This window comes from Orcinus orca, chromosome 17 (genome assembly GCF_937001465.1).
Source record: "Orcinus orca chromosome 17, mOrcOrc1.1, whole genome shotgun sequence".
NCBI lineage: Eukaryota > Metazoa > Chordata > Mammalia > Artiodactyla > Delphinidae > Orcinus > Orcinus orca.
The window spans coordinates 28,700,781-28,708,050 of NC_064575.1; the positions used below are offsets into that span (position 1 = coordinate 28,700,781).

Here is a 7,270-nt window from a genome sequence, read left to right on the forward strand (position 1 = left end):
CGCAAACTGATATCATCAGTTTGCGGGCAAAAATGCAGCTCTGGTTCAATTGTAACATTGCTGTTAATTTCACCATGTGAGTCCCAAGATTTTCCAGATCCCAGGGGTCTGGCCAGGTCCCCAGAGCTCAAGAAATTCCAAGACCCACTCCCTTTCTTATTGTAAGCGCCGCTTGACTTGCTAACAGCAATTGTTAGGTGTGCAAGCAGGTGCGCAGGGTCACAGGTCCGTCAGAGACTTGCTTATGCCTCTGAAGCCTAAACAAGACTACTTTATTAATTTTCCCAACAGTGAAACCAAAACCTCTAAATTGGAATTACTATGCAAATATGATATACTTCAAACAGATCTCAAATATTAATTTTACTAAACCATTATTTTTACTGAAGCAAAGTTTTATATTTAACCTTCTAGAAAACCCATATGAACCAGAATTAAACATATTATCTGCATTTTACAGTTGAGAAAAATTGAGGCTTAGTTTCTATAGAGGGCAGCCTCTCCTCTAGCGCTCCTAGTTCCTCTAGGGCAGGTATTCACCTCTGAGTTTCTGGTACCTGTAGAGGGCAGGCCATATACTTGATGCTCAAAAAAAATTGTTGAACTGAAATAGAGGCTCATAATTTGTCCAAAAATCGGCATGACTGAGACTAGGACACAATTCTCCTGGCTCCAGGTTTCCTTTGTTGATCTGCAACAAAAATGTATCTATAATTGCACACTCTGATCACATTACTATGATTTTTTTTTTTATCCTAAGGACCATACTTATCTTCCCCTTACTTTTAGATCAAATATGAGCAGCCCTTCTGCTTCCAAGAGCATTTGCACTTCTTCTCTGGCCCACTTATTTTGTTTGTTTTTTTTGTTTATTTGTTTGTTTGTTTTAACTCCACTCTCTTCAACCTAGCTAAATGAGACTTCTTAATTAGGTTCTTTATTTTTTCTCATAGCTTTACTTTCCTTTCTTCTTTATATGCATATGAACGAAATAAATGAGCTCACTATCCTGTTTCCTTTTCTTCCATCACACTAGTCCCTTCTCAACCCCACCTTCGGAGCCAGCGTTAGTCGCCTTAAAATTTCCAGGGTCCACTGAACAATGCTGGGCATTCCTGGTGTATTAAGATTCCCTTCCTCTTGAGTGATTCCCATCCATTCTCTGTGACTTGCCTGTGTCACATTCAGATTGTAAACCCAATGGACGAAGAACATAACTAATGCTGTGTTCACAAAATGCAGCAACAAAATGAATATTGCTGGTAGCAGCTATGACTATAACATTCAGAATTTTAATTAACTAGCAGACAATTGCATTAATATAGTTACTTTAAAACTCTCTTGGAACATATTTGACTCATTTTAGTCACTGCTGAAGTAATGAGCACAAGTGAAAAGCTGATGTAATGTTGATGGCCTCAGGAAAAGTTCTCTGGAACAATCTTCAGGGTGTTTCATACCTCAGAACACATAACCTCTTTTGTTGCTAAATCATATCTATTTCAGAAATGTTGCTATTAAGCAGTCAAAGCAGTATATTACATACATTCTCATGTTTTACAGACCATGTATTAATGGGCAAATATGCAGGTTGGTGTGTAGATAATTCAACACAGAAATCTTATAATTATTAGTGAGAATTACAATCTTCCCTCTGTGTGACACTGAAAATCTGAATCTAAAAGCCTAATTATCACTCGCTGCCTTCTCTTTACATGAAATAATAAGACAATCAATCAAGACTCATAAGACTTCATCTTGAAGGGCATGGACAATGTCACAAGTGTCATTAACAGCTCGTGTTCTGTACCTAATGCTAATAGAAAACAGGAGGCTATTGGCAAATATGTCCTTGAATTACCTCTGAAAATGGAACTCTTCTCTTTTTGTATAGTAACACATCTCCATCTGAAAGATAATTTGCCTTGTATAACAAAAATTTGTATAAAAGGCTCATTTCTGAAGATATTCCATGGACAATTCTTTTTTTTTCTTTTTTTTTCATTATTTTGCTTTTAATTATCAGAGTATAGTTGCTTTACAATGTTGTTAATTTCTACTGTACAGCAAAGTGAATCAGCTATACGTATACATACATCCCCCTTTTTTGGGGATTTCCTTCCCATTTAGGTCACCACAGAGCACTGAGTAGAGTTCCCTGAGCTATACAGTAGGCTCTCCAATAGTTCATTTTAGTTTTTAGGTTTGCCTGACGAGGGCTGTCCCTCTGCTGGCTTGATTTTTCTTCCCAGCAGCACCCAAACTTCCAAGCTTCCACCCCTTCAAACCAGGTTATTTGTCCTGGTCTGCGCCTTTAGTACTTACAAAGGACTTGACTTGGTGAGGAGTGCATGATATGCACAAGGTTTAGATTCCCTCATCCTGCCAGCAACTCATAACCAGGACAAAACTAAGCTAATTCAAATCCTTTAGTTTGCCCTCTAGTCTACCAGTACCGTATTTTTGAGTTGGCATTTTCATTCTGTACCATCTTGCGCACCATTTTTCAACTAAGTATGTCATGTTAATCGCTTGACCTAGGCCTCTCATGTGACCTTTTACTGGAAGTGGGGGGTGGGCAAGGGAATGCTTAACAAGCCAGAATGTCCATGTTCTCATCATAGTGCAAAACCAAAGGCCTTTCTTGTTGGTTTAACCTGAGGGGAATTACAAAAGATATTAGGTCCATCGGCTAGACTGGTAGTTTCCTCTCCAGCCTCACAGTCCCAAAGCCTCCATTTTGGCCCATGCATCCAGCAGGAATTACACTCATCAGTCATCGCTCTCGCATGCATACCTAAACAAGGCCTGACCAAAGTGCTCCTGGTCCTCTTTCCAAAGCACTTTTTCAGGACACCTGACCCCTCAGGCCTGTTTCTAAGTGGGCTAAGGCCACAGTGGACTTCCAATGAGCCTTTCTCATGACATACACAGGGCTGCAAAAACTTATGGCTGGGTTACTTGAAACCAAAGCATAAGCATTTTCACAGGGGGTGGAGATCTGGAGTGGCAGAACTGATTTGCCATGCTCCACTCTCAGTGATATTCCAGGAGAAACACTCTAGGACAGGAAGTACAAGTCTGGCACCAGAGTTTAGGACTTTTAATTTGTCCCAAAGTTGCTAAAGCAAAAATCATGATAAAACATTCTGCTTTCCTTTATAACCCACCAACACAAAAACAAAAACAAAAACTCCGTAGGAAAAAAATGGTTTTGTACATGGGAGGAAACAATATAAATTCAAAACTTACAGATAAGGGTTAGCTCTATCACTCATCTCTTTAAAAAGTTTATACGAATATCCAGTCAACACCAACAGGGTTATCTCCCTTGAAATGTTATCTATACGGATTTCCAAGTAGACCACAGGGCTATATACTGTCTTGGAATGTCCTCAGAAGGCTCCGTCATTGAGCAGGTAACAGAGTAAAAACCTCAGAGTCCTTTCTTTCAAATGTAAGAGGGGAAGACAGGGATAGAAGAAACTATTCAAACTTCGTCTTCTTTCCTTGTGGCTTGTGGTCTCCTCCTCCTCTGCCTCCTCAGAAGCCTCCTCGCCCTCCAAAGCCTCCCCAGCCTCGGCCTCCAAATCCACCTCGGCCTCCTGCTCGGCCACCGAAGCCACCTCTGCCTCCTCCTCGGCCACCGAAGCCACCTTCACCCTTAGGCTTGGCCCAGTCCAAAGTAACTTTGTTTCCATCGATTTCGCCATCTTCCATGGCCTCCTTGACAGCTTTGGCCTCTTCCTTGCTGTTGAAGTCTACAAAACCAAACCCCTTAGAGGATCCAGCCTCCCGGTCAGTGACTATCCTTGCAGGAATAGAGCCGTCAAACGACTCCTTTTCTGTTTCTTCTGTAGTATCCTCAGATAGACCTTTTTTTTTTTTTTTTTTTTTTTTTTTTTTTTGCGGTACGCGGGCCTCTCACTGTTGTGGCCTCTTCCGTTGCGGAGCACAGGCTCCACACGTGCAGGCTCCGGACGCGCAGGCTCAGCGGCCATGGCTCACGGGCCCAGCCGCTCCGCGGCATGTGGGATCTTCCCGGACCAGGGCATGAACCCGTGTTCCCTGCATCAGCAGGCGGACTCTCAACCACTGCGCCACCAGGGAAGCCCCCTCAGATAGACCTTTGACAAACAGAGTTTTGGATGGCTGGCTTCTTGCATTATGTGCCCTCAATTTCCCTTTTATTACATGAATTTAAAGCTTCTTTAGCATCTTCAAATGATGCAAATTCTATAAATGCATACCCTTTAGATTTGCCATTTTGGTTCTGGGGCACTTTGATAAACGTTGCCTCCTCAAATACTTCCTGAAGAGTTTCTTCCATTGCACTATAGGAGAGGTTGCTTAAAACCAGGGTTTTTGATTCACCAGTCCAAGTGCTATTCTTTCCACCTCTATAGTCTTGACTTTGACCTTTCTCTCCAGTATAGTACAGGGAAATGGATCGCCCATCTATCTCTGTTCCCTGCTTTTCTTCCAAGGTTTTCTCTGCATAAGCTTCTGTCCTAGATTCAATATAAGCAATCCCTTTACACTTTCCATCCTTGCTGACTAATCTGATCTCCACAGCATCTTCAAACACTTCTTTTAATTCTTCCTGAGTAACTTTATAAGGAAGATTTTTAGCCAAAAGTGTTCTCGCATCTCGTTCTTTCTTACTGTCTTTCCCCTTTGGTTTTTCTAGTTTAATTTCATTGCCAAAGACTTTTAAACCAGTGAGTTCCAAGGCTTTTTCCAGGTCTTCAGCAGATCCAAAATCCACATAGCCAAACTTCCTAGACACACCAATCCTGACATCAACAACTGCAAGATCATTTTTTGCAAAAAGGTCACTAATACCCGTTTTCATTTCAGGAGCAGATTTACTGAAGTTCAGGTTTCCAACAAAGAGATTGAAAGATGTAGTTGGTTCTGTAGCTTCCACTTTCTGTTTCTTGGCTTCGGGAGCTGCTTTTTGTTTGGCCATTTCCTTCGTTCGCTTTCCAGGTGCTTCTTTGACAAGTTCTTCCTCCTCGTCCTCCTCCTCATCGTCCTCCTCCTCATCATCCTCCTCGTCCTCCTCCTCCTCCTCATCTTCCTCGTCATCCTCCTCATCTTCATCTTCAGCAGTGCTCTTTGCCTTCACAGGAGCAGCTTTTGCTGGAGATTTCTTTCCTTTGGCTGGTGCAGTCTCCATAGCTTCTTCTTCAGAGTCATCCTCGTCATCCTCATCATCCTCATTATCGTCTTCATCGTCATCCTCATCCTCGTCGTCCTTGTCATCCGAGGCAGGAGCAGCAGCTGCTTTCATCACCGTGGGCTCGAATTCATCCTCCTCCTCCTCTTCATCCTCCTCCTCCTACTCTTCACTGTCATCTTCATCTTCCTCATCACTGTCTTCCTTCTTGGCATTCTTGCCGTTCTTTGCTCTCTTGGCTGGAGCGGCTGCTCCCTTCTTACCAGGGGTTGCTACCAATGCTTTGCCTGGTGTGGCTCCCTTTTTGCCAGGTGTTGCTACTGCTTTGGCAGGTGTAACTGTCTTCTTGGCTGGCGTAGCGGCTGTCTTTTTACCAGGGGTGACAACTGCTTTCTTTGCCGGTGTGGCAACTGCAACCTTTTTTGTTGGGGAAACCATCATCTTCTTTGCTGGAGTTGTGGTAGACTTTTTGCCTTTTTTCTGAGGAATAACAACCTCTTCTCCACTGCTATCATCCTCTTCATCTTCTGACATTTCCTCATCTTCACTATCTTCTTCTACCTCCTTTGGGGGAGGAGCCATTTTCTTGGGGTCACCTTGATTTTTACCGGCCTTTGCAAGCTTTACCATGATAGCGGCTTAGGACTGCGGACTGTGTGGAGAGCGAGTGGCGCAGATGAGCCCAGAAGAAGCGAAGCAACATCGATGGCGGCCACTGATCGCAGAGCTCGTAAGCTTGGCTGCCAGCTAGAGCTCGAGACTCGACAATTATTTTCTTAATTTTCTGTATCGTAATTAAAATCTATGACCTAAACCAATTTTTATAAATATGTAATAATGGAATAAACTCAGAGTATTTAAATTATTATTCTTATTGATACATTTTGAGTCATCCATTTCTATAAAGAAAATTCAAATGTATTTTAACTAAATTCTATAAAATTTTACTGCATTCTTGTGCTAAACACTGGGATTGTGAGGCAGGTGTGGAGGTCTTTGCCTTCTTGGAGGTCACAGTTGATGAAGGAAAACATTACATAGGTAATCATGGGACTTCTGAATGCTACAACTGGGGGAAAACAGGCAACTGTAGGAGCATATGAAAATATGATTTAACTTAAACAGAAGAGCCATCACCTCATGACTTAGGAAATGGTCCATTGTGGCCAATAAACTTTTCCACTCACCAGAGTCAGAACTAACTCTTTCTACACAAACCAATTCAGCAGGGCAAGGGCCAACCTAGTTAGCTCTATTGGTAATAGTCTGGAGCTATTGAAGTAGAAATTTTAGTTCCATTTTAGATCACTTGGCTTCCCGCAGGAGGACACTCTCCTCTCTCCCCACCCTACCCGGACTAGTTGCCCCGGTCTCCAGCAAAATGTGTAAAATGGAAACTGCGTATAAGTATATGAATGAGTCGGTATAAACTCTCCTTCACTGGCAAGTCTAAGGAAAAGGTCCTGCTGATTGGGTCAGCAGCTGCATTTGCATGTGACTATGAAACCTATTATTACTCAGATAATACTTGGAAACATCCTTGAATGTAAATAAGAAGTTGAGATAGTGCCAGTTGTTTATTAAAATGCTTTTTAAATATTTGGAGTAAAGAAGAAGTGATATTTCATGGAGTCTAGAGCCAGAATTATGTATATTAAAAGCCATATTAAACTTTTCAAAACTATTCTGCTAAACAAGAAAATGAAGGTAGACAGGTTTTAATAAAAGCTTTTAGAATGGGCAATCAGAGTATTCCTTACACATGGCAATCAAAAATATCTGTAGATTGAATGAATTACTGCAGAGCTGAATCAGTGGGCTTGGGTTCTTGCCATGTAAAACCCCTTATGAAGAACCTAGTTTGCCTTATAACAGGATACACAAGATCTAATTGCATGGACAAGATAGCATTTATCTCCATTTTACTCTTGATGCCCACTTTTCAGTGGTCATTTCAGCTTTAAATTCCTCTCAGGGAGAAAGTGATAATATAACAGGATCCTTTCCAGACCATGTTCCCAGACGTTGGTAAGATTATTGGCTTGAAAGAAAGCACACAGCAGCCCTGACTGTAAGTCCCCTGGGCAT

General features: G+C 41.9%; 1 pseudogene across 1 annotated transcript; it reads right to left on the minus strand.

The window, feature by feature from the left end:
• Window positions 1-3,074: 3,074 nt before the first annotated feature.
• LOC101288923 (nucleolin-like) lies at window positions 3,075-5,939 on the minus strand (annotated as a pseudogene). Its single transcript, XR_007472784.1, has 2 exons — window positions 4,128-5,939; window positions 3,075-3,875 (listed from the first exon to the last, which is right to left on the minus strand). The product of XR_007472784.1 is annotated as a nucleolin-like (transcript).
• Window positions 5,940-7,270: the final 1,331 nt, after the last annotated feature.